Source organism: Equus asinus, chromosome 12, assembly GCF_041296235.1.
Source record: "Equus asinus isolate D_3611 breed Donkey chromosome 12, EquAss-T2T_v2, whole genome shotgun sequence".
In the NCBI taxonomy this organism is placed as follows: domain Eukaryota; kingdom Metazoa; phylum Chordata; class Mammalia; order Perissodactyla; family Equidae; genus Equus; species Equus asinus.
Genome location: NC_091801.1, coordinates 39,999,027 through 40,011,752, shown reverse-complemented (window position 1 = coordinate 40,011,752; position 12,726 = coordinate 39,999,027).

Genomic DNA, 12,726 nt, shown 5'->3' with positions numbered 1-12,726 from the left:
AGCCTTCTGACTTCTCAATGCATACGTCTAGGAATCTTGGAGAGTGGCTCAGATGGTTTTTATTGGATGTATAATCTGTGAGGGTCTCTGTCTTTCAAGCCAAGAACCACAAGAAAAACCCTTTGATTCTTTCCCGTCTGCCTCCATTTCTCTTTGTTTTCCCTGGGTAAATAAAAATGGGACAAAAAGTCTTTCAAAACTAAACCTTTGATTCTTTTTTTTCTTTTTGGTGAGGAAAATTGTCACTGAACTAACATCTGTTGCCAATCTTCCTCTTTTTACTTGAGGAATATTGTCGCTGAGCTAACATTTGTGTCAATCTTCCTCTATTTTATGTGGGATGCTTCCATAGCCTGGCCAGATGAACAGTGCTAGGTCCTTGCCCGGGATCCAAACCTGCCAATCCTGGGCCACCGAAGCAGAGCACGTGAACTCAACCACCACACCACCAGGAGGGCCTCTAAACTTTTGATTCTTATTTTCAGTTCCTGGGTACTCTTCAGGTAAGAGAAAATAATTTAAAAATCTTTTGGGTATTGAAAATTCAAATCTAACAAACTAAGCTTAAAATGTAAAATGAGAGCGCCAGCCCTGTGGCTGAGTGGTTAAGTTCATGTGCTCCACTTTGGCGGATCCCAGGCGCAGACATGGTACCACTCATCAGGCCATGCTGAGGCAGCGTCCCACATAGCACAACCAGAAGGACCTACAACTGGAATATGCAACTATGTACCAGGGGGCTTTGGGGAGAATAAGAAAAAAACAATTTAAATTAAATTAAATAAATATTGGCAAAAGATGTTAGCTCAGGTGCTAATCTTAAAAAAAAAAGTAAAATGGGAATAACAGTATAACCTTGTGCATGGGGTTGTTGAATGAATTAAATACAATAATATATGAGCAACTGAGATATACTTAGTTACCTCAAGACCAGACCCCGCTTTGTCACAGATTCAAAATAAAAATAAGGGGCTGGCCTGGTGGCATATTGGTTAAGTTTGGCACATTCTGCTTCAGTGGCCCAGGTTTGTGGGTTCGGATCCCAGGGATAGACCTGCACCACTCATCAAGCCATGCTGTGGTGGCAACCCACATACAAAATAGAAGAAGATGGGCACAGATGTTAGTTGAGGGCCACTCTTCCTCAAGCAAAAAGAGGAAGGTTGGCAACTGGTGTTAGCTCAGAGCCAATCTTCCTCATCAAGAAGAAAAAAGGGAAAATAAATCTGAATCCATGCAAAATCTCTGATAAATCATGAATATATTCTCTGAAAATTTCTTAGGAGCATGATGGAGGAGGTCAGATAGTATGGCTCACAGAGAAAATCATCTTTACCCATCTTTCTTCCCAAAGTCAAACCCCACAGGGCAGCTGCTCCAATCTTTCCTAATTCTCTTTACACACACTTCTGAAAACTGCTCTTTCCTCCCTTCACCTTGGTTCTTCTCACCTTCTCCTCCACTACTCTGGCCCACTACTTATTACATAAAGCAATCTGGTCTTGGATCCTTCCACTTGAACTCCAATTGAATACATTTTGTCCTAGTGATCTCCTCCAATCCCATGACCATATATAACAAGATCTATATGCTAGTGTCCACCAAATTACCATGTTTAGTAAGCATCTAGAGCATTTGACAATAACTATAGACTCATATCTAACTTCCAAGTTTGATGTTATCTCCAATTAACATGCCAAAAATGTAACCCCTGATTCCCATGATCCAGAATGTTTTCCTCTCCCATTCTTTCCTATACCAACAAATGGCCCCATTATCCATCAACTTTCTTAAAGAGAAGAGTTGATTTATCCTTTCTCTTAATGCTTACATTGAGTCTATCAGCAAAGCCTTTTATTTCTAACTCATAAAATGTCACGAATCCGTCCACTTCCATCATCCTAGATCTAGACATAATCACTTCTCAAATGGTCTACTGTAACGAACCACAAACTGACTCATGATTATTGACACTTGACAGTGGGTTTTTTAAACAGAAGCCAGAGATGTTTTTTTTTATTTATATCATAAAGTTCTTCTGCCTAAAACTCTCCAATGGCTTTCATCTTATTTGTAGAAAACTCCAGATTCCTGCAGCCCATAAAGTCTTACAACACCTAGTTCTGGTTTTCTATCCCTCCATCCTCATGGCATAATACTCCCTCATCTCTCACTACATCTCAGACATCTTAGCTTTCCCCTTTGTCTCCTGTTTCCAGCAGGGACTTAGACTTGCTCTTCCTCAGACTGGACTCTTCCTAGTTCCAAATGACTGTCTTCTCTTTTCATTCACACTTCAGCTCAACTATCACTTCAGTAAGAAGCTTTCCCTTACTACATTATCTGCAGTCCTTCCTTCAAGTCAGATCACCCCAACTTATTTTATTAACATTAGTCATAACTCTCAGTAATAATTTTAAATATATATATTTATATATGTATGTATTTGTTCATTTTCTGTCTTCTGTCTGTTTCACGTATGTCTTATTTGAGAACAAGGAGAACAGGGACTATGTGTTTCATATCAACAGCTATAATTCCACAGCCTAGAACACTGCATGGCACAATAGATACTTGATAGTCAATAGTTGAGTGACTGACTGAATGGATGAAGGCCTTTTCACATTTTTTTTTTCCGATCACTCTCACTCACTTCTTCAGTGAATTGTTGTGTCCACTAAGGACACCCAGGCTTTCCTCTAGGAAATCTTTCTTCCCTATCTCCTGCTAGATTGGGAGAGAAGATTTAGGTGCCCTTAGACGTGTTATTGCCTCTCTTTAGTGCGTTGTTAAGAGTAACTGCATTGTGTTTACAAAGTTTCTTCTATTGCATTTTGAAGCCAAGAAATTAGAAAGTATTCTTGGGAGCAAACCCAACAGTTTCAGACTTCATATCCCCAGCGTTCTCCATGGTCTGTGTCTATTGAGAGAGAAGGGAGGTGGATGTCCACTGAGTTTTCTCCTTTATGTGTACTCCTCTTGCTGCAAGTAAAATAATCACATGGGTGTCACCAACCTGCAAGCACTTGGTTGTTCTGCACCTGTCAGTGAATTCAATAATGCATCCTGAGGTCTGTAAGGCACCAAGAGATTAATGCTGAGATTTGCACAGGAATTTCATTTGGGACCAAATGTGGCACTTGGAAAGCAAAAGAGACATCATAGTCTAGTCTACCCACATTTTGAGCTGCCCTTTAGGGGTCTTATGAGAAGTCTCCAGCTTTGTTAGATGGTGATTATTCTTGCATTACTTCTAGTTAACGAAGCCTTCCTTGACTTCTCCATTTAAACCTTCTTCTTTGGTCTTAATCCCTGAGGGTGGCTATGTTGTTCCCTTTCTCTTTCTCCTCTTAAATGAAGTTCAGGAATCACATGTATTTCATTGACCTCTTGGGTTGAAGGTGAAATCTAAATCTGTTCAGCAGCACTTTGTTGTAAATTCTTTGTAATCTGACTTGAGTTTCTGATTTTTTACGCTGTGCCCCCTACACCTCACAGAGAGCAGATTGAAGAAATCTCTTCAATATACATGTAAAACAGTTGTCCCTTTTATGGGGATGTGCAGTTATAAGCTCCACATATGAATCCTAGACACCCCCACCCCCTACAATACTATAAACTATTTCTAGAGGTGACCGGTAATCCACTACAAAGACAGATCTCTTTGTGGCCTGACCCTCAGAATACTTTTTTAACAGAACATGGGAACCCTCACCTAGCCTCTATAGTTCCCAACCGCCAATGTCTATCACTCCACCAGAATTTCTATTGTTTCATCTAATTACAAATCTGCGTTCTCTCCTCTCATCCCTAGCATGAGGTTCCTCACCAGTTTCTTTAGTTTTGGGTAGCAAGCAATTTCAATGTGCTCCAAAGCCTGACTGATTTCTTGTCCAGGCCGAGGCAGACATGATTAGATAAGGACATACTCATTGCCTCAAATTCATTCATTCCTCCTCCTCGAGCATCACCTTGTCCATATTAACCGTCATCCTTTCCCAAGTTCCTGCATCAGCCTCTTACCTGGTCTTCCTGCATCCACTGTTGCCCTCATCAACCTTTTGCACATTTGTACAGTGATCTTTTCAAGCCTAAAATGTGATCATGTCTCTTATTTGCTTAAACGTTTTAAATATTTCCCATTCTTGGGAGTTAGGATAAAGACTAAAATCCTTAATATGGCCTTTAAGTAGGGTGATCATATAATTCCCTGAGCACATTGGTAAGCATTTAAGAGTGAAAAGGTGTGTTATTATTAATTACACTGGGCAGTAGGCTTAAAGAAAGACTGTCTTAGACTTACTGGGACATGTGTCATCCTACTCTAAGCCTCTGTGTTGGCTTGTCCCTGCCTCTCCAGCCTCATGTCTCACCTTACCTGCTCTTGCTTTCTACTCTTAGCCACACTAGCCTTCTCTCAAATTCTCAAATGTGCTGTGCCATTTTAATTGCAGTAGCACTATTTCCTGTGCCTGGATTGTTCTTGCATCCACCTCAGCTCCATCTTTCTTTTTGCATAGTTAATTTCTTAAGTGAAATCCTACTCTAATGTCATGCATCAGCTAATTATCATTTCCTCAGCAAACTTCAACTTTCCTGCCTCATTTCACCAGTTCCCCCATTCCTCACTCACTGTACCAGATACCTCACTGACAATGGACTTAAACTCCTCTAAAGTTTACATTTATTGATGCGATTACTTCATCATGTTCTTCTCTCCCTGATAGACTATGGGAGCAACAGAAGGCATGATACCATTTTATTTCTGCATTTGGAAAAGTTCCTGAATCTCTGTATGTAGAAAGTGCCCAATACATTATAATGCCTGCTTAATCAACAGCTGTTGAGTAAATTAATTAATGCTGTTCTTACACTCACAGAGTTTACATAGGAGACCTAAAGCATATATCATATACATTTTGTTAAGAATGATCACCATGTATGTGTGATTTTTTAGAACATGTTTTGTTTTCTCTTTGAAAAAATGTTGAATTCAAGAAATCTTAGATGCTTGCCCACATCTCTTCTGTAACCATTTAAATTTCTCCTTCTTTTAGAAGAAAAATAGAGGAAAATGAACATTTTGGTTTGTGTAAGATGAGGTGACCAGCATGGGAATTAAAGACTCATGGTTCAATGACTGTATTCTACATTCATGAAAATGAATAGTCCATAGTATATCCAATATTTTAATTTCAGACACATTCACAATCAATACTGATCATCACAGTTTAGTCAATTGTTCAGTGATCCATGTTGATCATGATGACAGCTGAAATTCATTGATTGGGTATGTCCTACACAGGCAGAGTTGACATCGGGAAAATCGTTCTCAGAGAAGCAAGACCAGGCCTGACCAATTTGTAAAATAACGGTCAGTTGCCACATGCGCCCCTAGGTGGTCTTGTGCCCTCAGACGATTCCTCCAATTAAAGTGCCAAGTTCTCTAGATGTTCCCTGATCCTTACCAAATCCTACTTTCAGAAAATTATCAGTCATGTTATATTGTGGGGAGAATTCTAACTTCAGTTACAGAAACTTCAGAATTTTCAACAACATCTCTTAATACACTAAAGGAATACTAGGGGATTTGAGATGGGACTTAGGGGTCATCCTAAGCACCTTCAAAATAAAACCTGTTGAGGGCTGTGATAAAGAATTAGTCTCACTCTTCAGAAAAGGTTACTCTACATTAGTAGTTTCACACTCATGTTTAGGATATTGCCTCCATTCCTTTTAAGATTTCAAGAATCTTAGTTTTAAAAAACTTTTTTCAGGGCAGGCCCTGTTGCTGAGTGGTCAAAGCTCTGCACCCTTGGCTTCTGTGGCCCACGTTTGTAGGTTTGGATCCTGGGCACAGATCTACTTGACTCATCAGCCATGCTGTGGAGGCATCCCACAACAAAATGGAGGAAGATGGGCAGAGATGTTAGCTCAGGGCTAGTCTTCCTCAAGCAAAAAAAAAAAAAAAGGGAATATTGGTAACAGATCTTAGCTCAGGGGAAATCTTCCTCACCAAAAATTTAAAAAATACTAAAAATAACTTTTTTATGCCTGAGGAAAAATGGGTAAATTTAACATGAAATTCAGCATCGAATAGTAGTCAACCAACATTGTTTTCAGTACAAGATCTTACAAAAGAAAATTTCAAGAAAATCTTCAATTGACACAGAATCTGCTCTTAACAGTTTAACGATTACAGTCCCTAAATTATTCTTTCTCAGGATTGGTTACACTCAAACTATGTGGATTCCATCTTAGCATAGGCCATTTGACTAGAGAGGGAGAGAGAGAGAAAAGTGCCAACGTGAACTTTCTGTCATCATCCCCTACACACACACACACACACACACACACATGCAGAGGCAGGTACACACACTTCCATCTCCTATTGCATCAAGTACAAGGCCTAGTCCTCAACTTGTAAGTCAGAAGAAAAGATAATTAAGTAGGTAGAGATCAATAGGAAAGAAACCACAGAGACTATCATACTTTGTCATAGCAAATAGAAGCTGTTAAAAATATCTGTAAATAAGGAAAGTTTTATTGAGAAAACATGATTTGTATTTTCTAGATTTTTGTGATCCCTATAGAAGCTCTACAGAATCTCTTACTTTTATAGTCAGTATGTTTTCTCGTGTTAAGCATGAAAAGAACATAATAAATGGCACAAAAGCCCTGCATATAGAATATTGGTTATGAAGAAAAGCAAAAGGAATTTAACACACTTCGCCCTATGAAATACAATGAGAGTTCAAAGATGAAATGAGTGAGATGAGAAGGATATTGAAGAGGCAAGAAAACAAATTGAGAACGAATATACAAAACTACAGAGAAAAGCAAAGATGAAAGAAAGACAGAAAGAAAGAGGCAAAATAAATTGATTCATGACAATAACATTTAATTTACTAACATTAACTCAGGATAATCACAATGAAAACAAAAGAAAAAGGCAAAGGGAATAAAGCCATTACAGTAGAGATAAAAGATTTGATGGGAAAAGAGATTCAACCTCATGTATCACTGATATCTTCAGAATGAATAACCCAATAAATTGAGCAGAAAATGTATACAGAGTTAAAATGAAGGACAACTTCCCTGAGATGAACAGAAACATTGAATCTACAGAGTGAAAACTCCTCTGCATCTCAGGAACTCTGAAAAATTACACAGAACCATATCTTGGTTAACTAAAATGAATGGCAAAAGTAGAGAAATAATTTTGCATGCATCTATAAAAATTCAATAACTAAAGGGTGAAATTAGACTGATTTTGTATTTTTACACAAGAGTCAATACTAGAATGTGATGGAGCAATGCTTAAACAGTTTGAGGAAAAATAAAGTGTGACCAAAAAATATTAGCCAAGATGTAATTTAAGTATACAGGCAATAGGCAGATATTCTGCAACATACAGGACTCAGAAAAAGAGAAATAATAAATTCTTCTTGGAAATAAAGAGGGAAAAAGCACCTCATATATTCAAGCCACATGAAAGATAAATTAAAAAAAAGAATTCATAGATGGTAAAGTGGTAAAACAACTGTAGCTATTTATAATTATTGGAGACTAAAATGTAAATTAGTAAAATTTGGAAGATAAAAATAATATTCCAACTATCCAAAATCAAGAAGTGGGGCACTGGGGAGGAAATCTAAGATTGTTAGTTTTGCACATCGTAGTGAGAGGTTAAATGTAGCATGCAAGTAAGAAGATAGAATTATCCCAACAAGCTGATGATTTTCACAATCTATTTTTTTAAATCGTATAAGAACTTTTGAAAAATAGTTTTCCTTGTGACTAAAAAATTTTTGTTTAAATTTCAGCATTGCTTTACTTTTATTTATTTTTTTAAAGATTGGCAGCTGAGCTAACCTCTGTTGCCAATCATTTTTTTCTTCTTCTTCTCCCCAAAGACCCCAGTGCATAGTTGTATATTCCAGTTGTAGGTCCTTCTGGTTGTGCTATGTGGGCCGCCACCTCAGCATGGCTTGTTGACTGGTGCCGTGTCTGCACCCAGGATCCGAACCAGTGAAACCCTGGACCACCGAAGCAGAGCAGGCAAACTTAATCACTTGGCTATGGGGCCGGCTCCTCAGCATTACTTTAATATTTATTTTAGCTTCATTTTTTTCTATTAAACATGTAAAAAATTAATTTCAATGATTTTTAACTTAAGGGGAGATAGCATTTACAATTTCATCTCACCTTATAAAAATATTTTTTCTAACTCCCCAGTATTCCTTTGGTACATATGATTGTCCAATGTTTACAATCATTATTTCTGGGTGGTGATATTTTCTGTAATGCTTTACAATTTTTAGTTCACAGTTTGTCCTTTACAGTTTTGTCTGAACTTTTATTAAACATGTATAATTTTTTTAAAGTACAATAAAGTCATCCATGTAAAAATAACAAAGGAGAAAGTTAAAATATCTCAGTAATTTATTAGTTGATATGCTTTCATTTTTAGGGCGTCAGAGTAACTCTTTCTGCTTCTGTTTCTTCATTTTCTTTACTTGAGGGCTAATGTTCATGGATAGCGAAGCATGTTGAAATTCTTCTTTGCCAAAGATTAGCTTAATAATTGGTAATTTTCACATTCACACTGTTTCTCATTTTTATAGAGTTCATTTTCTCATAATTCTTATTTCCATTTCCTTTTTGTTGCTCTACTGGCACACAGTCATTTTCTTAAACCTTTAAAGTATAAAAAAGCATATACTATTCATGTATACAATTAAAAAAAAATAAAAATAACATCCAGGTAACCATCACCTAACTTATGAAATAGAATGCTCCTAGTATTGTTGAAGTCTACACCCCTTGCCATTTTCTTTTCTGTCTTTTTTTACCTCATTGTTCATTCTGTGCCTTTTCTCTCCCTCACAAGAGGGCACTTTTGTAAGTATCTTCTTGCTTTGCTTTATGGAATTTACATGTATATACGTATAAATCTAAAACAAAACACTTTAATTTGACCCATTTTTTAGTTATATAATTAAATCATTATATGTACATATTCATTCTTCTGTGATGCTATGTTTTTGAGATGCATTCATATTATGCATTTATTATAGTTCTTATTTTTAACCACTGTGTACTATTTGTAGTAGAGTTCTCCAACAAAACAGAACCAAAAGGATGTATAGAGATATATAGAAAGAGATTTGTTTTGGGGGATTGGCTCATGTGATTATGGAGGCTGAGAAGTCCCATGATCTGTTGTTTGTAAGATTTGTAAGCTAGAGGCCCAGGAAAGCCAATGGTTCAATCCTGAAGGCCTGAGAACAAGGGAGCCAATGATGTAAGTCCCATCAGAGTCCTCAGGCTCAACAGCCAGGGGCAGACAGTGTCAGTCCAGGTCTGAGTTCAAAGGCCTGAGAACCAGGAGCACCAATGTCCAAGGGTGGATGACTCAGCTGAAGCAGAGAGCAAATTCACAGTTCCTCTGCTTTTTTGTTCTCTTTAGGCCCTCAAAGGATTGGATGACGCCCATCATTGGGTATGTGAGCACTCATTTTATTCTCTATATCTCTTACTCTCTCTTTTATGTTTTCCATCTTCTTTGTCTTGCTGTGCTAACATCTGTGTAAATTATTGAGTTAAATATTCTGGCTTAGAAATTATATCTTCAGCTCTGTCCAGTCTCCTTTTCAACCTATTCATTGAGTTTTAGATTTCTGTTTTTATATGTTTAATTTATAAAATTTTATGTGCATTTTTTCAAATCTAAGTGATCTTTTAAAAATATTGTTCTGTTTTGCTATTTGTGAACTGTTTCATATTTTTAAATACTAATCATAGAGGAGCAGTAGCTGTCTGTAGGCAATCCCTTATAGGACTTCATTCCCTTGAGCGTTTTTATCATTCTCAACTGTGAGCTCATATTCCTTAGAATTTTATCTGTGGGAATATTTTGATTCTGGATTGAAGTATTGTTCCCCTAAAGAAGACTACACAGATAGTGTGAATTAATTAATTAATTAACTCATTTAGTTTTGAGGATTTGCAGATTATATTTAGAAGGCCTGAGGTTCTAGGAAGTTAGTTGTGACAGTGTGAATTTAAATCATTAAAATACAAGAAAACCAAGTTGTATTTACAAATTCTCAGGGACTATATTTATTTTTCCCATCACCCAGTGCCAAGGTGTAGATAGGCAATATTTCTGCTGTTTCTTCTGTGCAATTAGCTGATTTTCATTCATTCTTTTGCTGAGGGTATAACCATTTAGGTTTCTTGCTTTGTTTCCTATCGAACTCCCCACCGTGGACAGCTCTAAGACTTCTCTCCAGTTTGCACCAAACTTGTAAACAACTCAAATATTCATCAACAGTGTATTGGACAAATCAATTATGATATATTTATACAACAGGTCCTATACATTAATAGAATAAATAAACTATTGCTGGTTGTTATAGCATGAATAAGTTTTTCAAACAAAATATTTCTTAAAAAGGAGCCAGTCACAAAATGCATGTGATTCCATTTTTATGAAGTTCAAAAGTGGGCATAACTAATCCATAGTTTTGGAAGTCAAATTAGAGGTCACACTTTAAGGGAATTAGTGACTGGAGATGAGGGGGACTAGTGGAGCTGGTAATATTTTTTTTCTTGGTTACAAAGTTTACACATGTGTAACATAGGTGTGATTACATAGGTGTGTGTTCACTTTGTGAAAATTCATTGAACTGACACCTGTGATTTATTTCCTTTTCTGTATGTGTGTTATATTTCAATAAAAATTTTGCTAAAAAACATTTTTGCTCCAAAGCCATTTATTGCATAACCCACAATTTCCCCATTAATATCTATGGCCGACTTCAGAGAGAGAGGGAGAGTCAACCAGCATGGCTGCAAAAAACAACAGAGGCAACAGCTACCTGGATAGCTGCGCTCCTGAGGGGAGCCAGGCTCGTCCTGAACCCTGGCTCCTGACTCCATGTCATGCCAGTAGCATTAGGAGCACAGGTTCGTACTTGCTCTTTGCACGAGTAATTGCAGGTTCTCTTTTTCTCCTTCTGTTTCCTGACACATGATGATTAAGTGTGCAAGCACTGGGTTTGAATCCTGACTTTGCCACCTACTAGCTAGTTTAAGCTCGATACTAACTTTCTTTAACCCTCAGCTTTCTCATTGGTAATTTGAAGATAAAAATAGTTCCTAAATGAAAGGAATATTGTGAGGCTTTAATTAGATAATGTGTGCAAAGCACTTGGCACTGTGGCAGGTATATAGTAAGCTCTAATCAAGATTAGGTATGACTATTATTATTAACCTTCCACTTCCTTTGATTTCTTCTTACATTCTCTTTCTCCCTAGTCTATTCAGACTAGAGCATCGTCTATTTAGATTCTCATCTATCCATTTCCCTTGTTCTCACTCTCCTTTCCACTATGCTACAATCAAAGTAGATGGTGGCGGAGTGCCCAGTAATTTATGATCTCCAAAAGTGTTCTCAAAAGTTATCACGCAAATTGAAAAGAGACAATAGCTTGATCCAAAATGAGAGAGAAAGGGTTGTGTTCTCACGTATTACAGCTACAGCCTTGCAACTCCCTCAGTACCTAGCACAGGATTCTGTATTTAGACCTAGTGTTTAATAAATGTTTTTGACAAGAATGGTGAGAAGAGTCTATCCACTTCACATGCGTACATGCAGGGCTAGAATCCTATGAAGTTACAAATAACTTCCAGCAGGTCCCTGACAAGGTGACTCCGTGAGATTTGTGGTGGTAGTGGGTGTCCTTTATTGCCTGTGTTTTTTAAACTTTAGTCTTCAGTTTGTGAATTTCTTTTGTTATGTCGCTTCATGACTAAATAGAAAGAGGTTTTTTGTGATGGGGATACCCATTTAAAAGTTTTCTCTTTGTAACGTCACAGTATAATATTTTTATTGAGTTATTACATAGAACCACACCTATAAATGGATATACTAACATGTTATTAAGTCATTAAAAAGATTAAAAGAACAAAGTTTCTGGCACAAAGTAAGTGTTCAAAAAATGGTGGACTCTTCTCAGATCAGATTAGAGTGTTGACCTGGAAGTGTAAACTGAGAATAGAAAGGAAGGAACACTCTGAGTCTACTTCACTGCCCAGAATGCTCCATCTCCTCTCTATTTCAGAGATGGAGAATGGCCTCAAGCTGGAGGTGGGAAAGACCCTCATGTGGTTTTATGCCGGATTGTGAACCATACAAACCACTTCACCCAGGATACCATTTCCAAGTCATTTACTGTTGGTAAACGCTAAACTAGTGACACCTTTGTAAGTGGGTTACAGGTTGTTGCTGCGGTACATGCAAAGTTTATTGGATAAATGTCTTTAGGAAAAGGGAAGACATTAGTCTCTCAGTGATCAATAGGATAATAAATTGTGTTTTGTTTCTCTAACTGGACTTAATGTTTACCTTTCAAATAAATGCTAGCTTGCTCATTGCTTCTCTGGTTTTCAGGGCTTCTAGTGTTTTCAAACACTTACAGTCACTCTCTCCACAGTCAGCAAATTCCTAGCTTCTCTGCTGGACAAATAGTCACACAAGTGAAGAAAACAGAAAATTAAAGCAACTAAAAGCAAGGATAGAACTCTGACATGGAACAGAACTTTGATCGTCGACTGTACTTATCATGTAGCATGTGAACCCCAAATAGAACCAGATTTTCAAATAGAAACATCCTCTCCCACCCATCAGAAACCCTCATATGTTCCCCTCCAACTTGC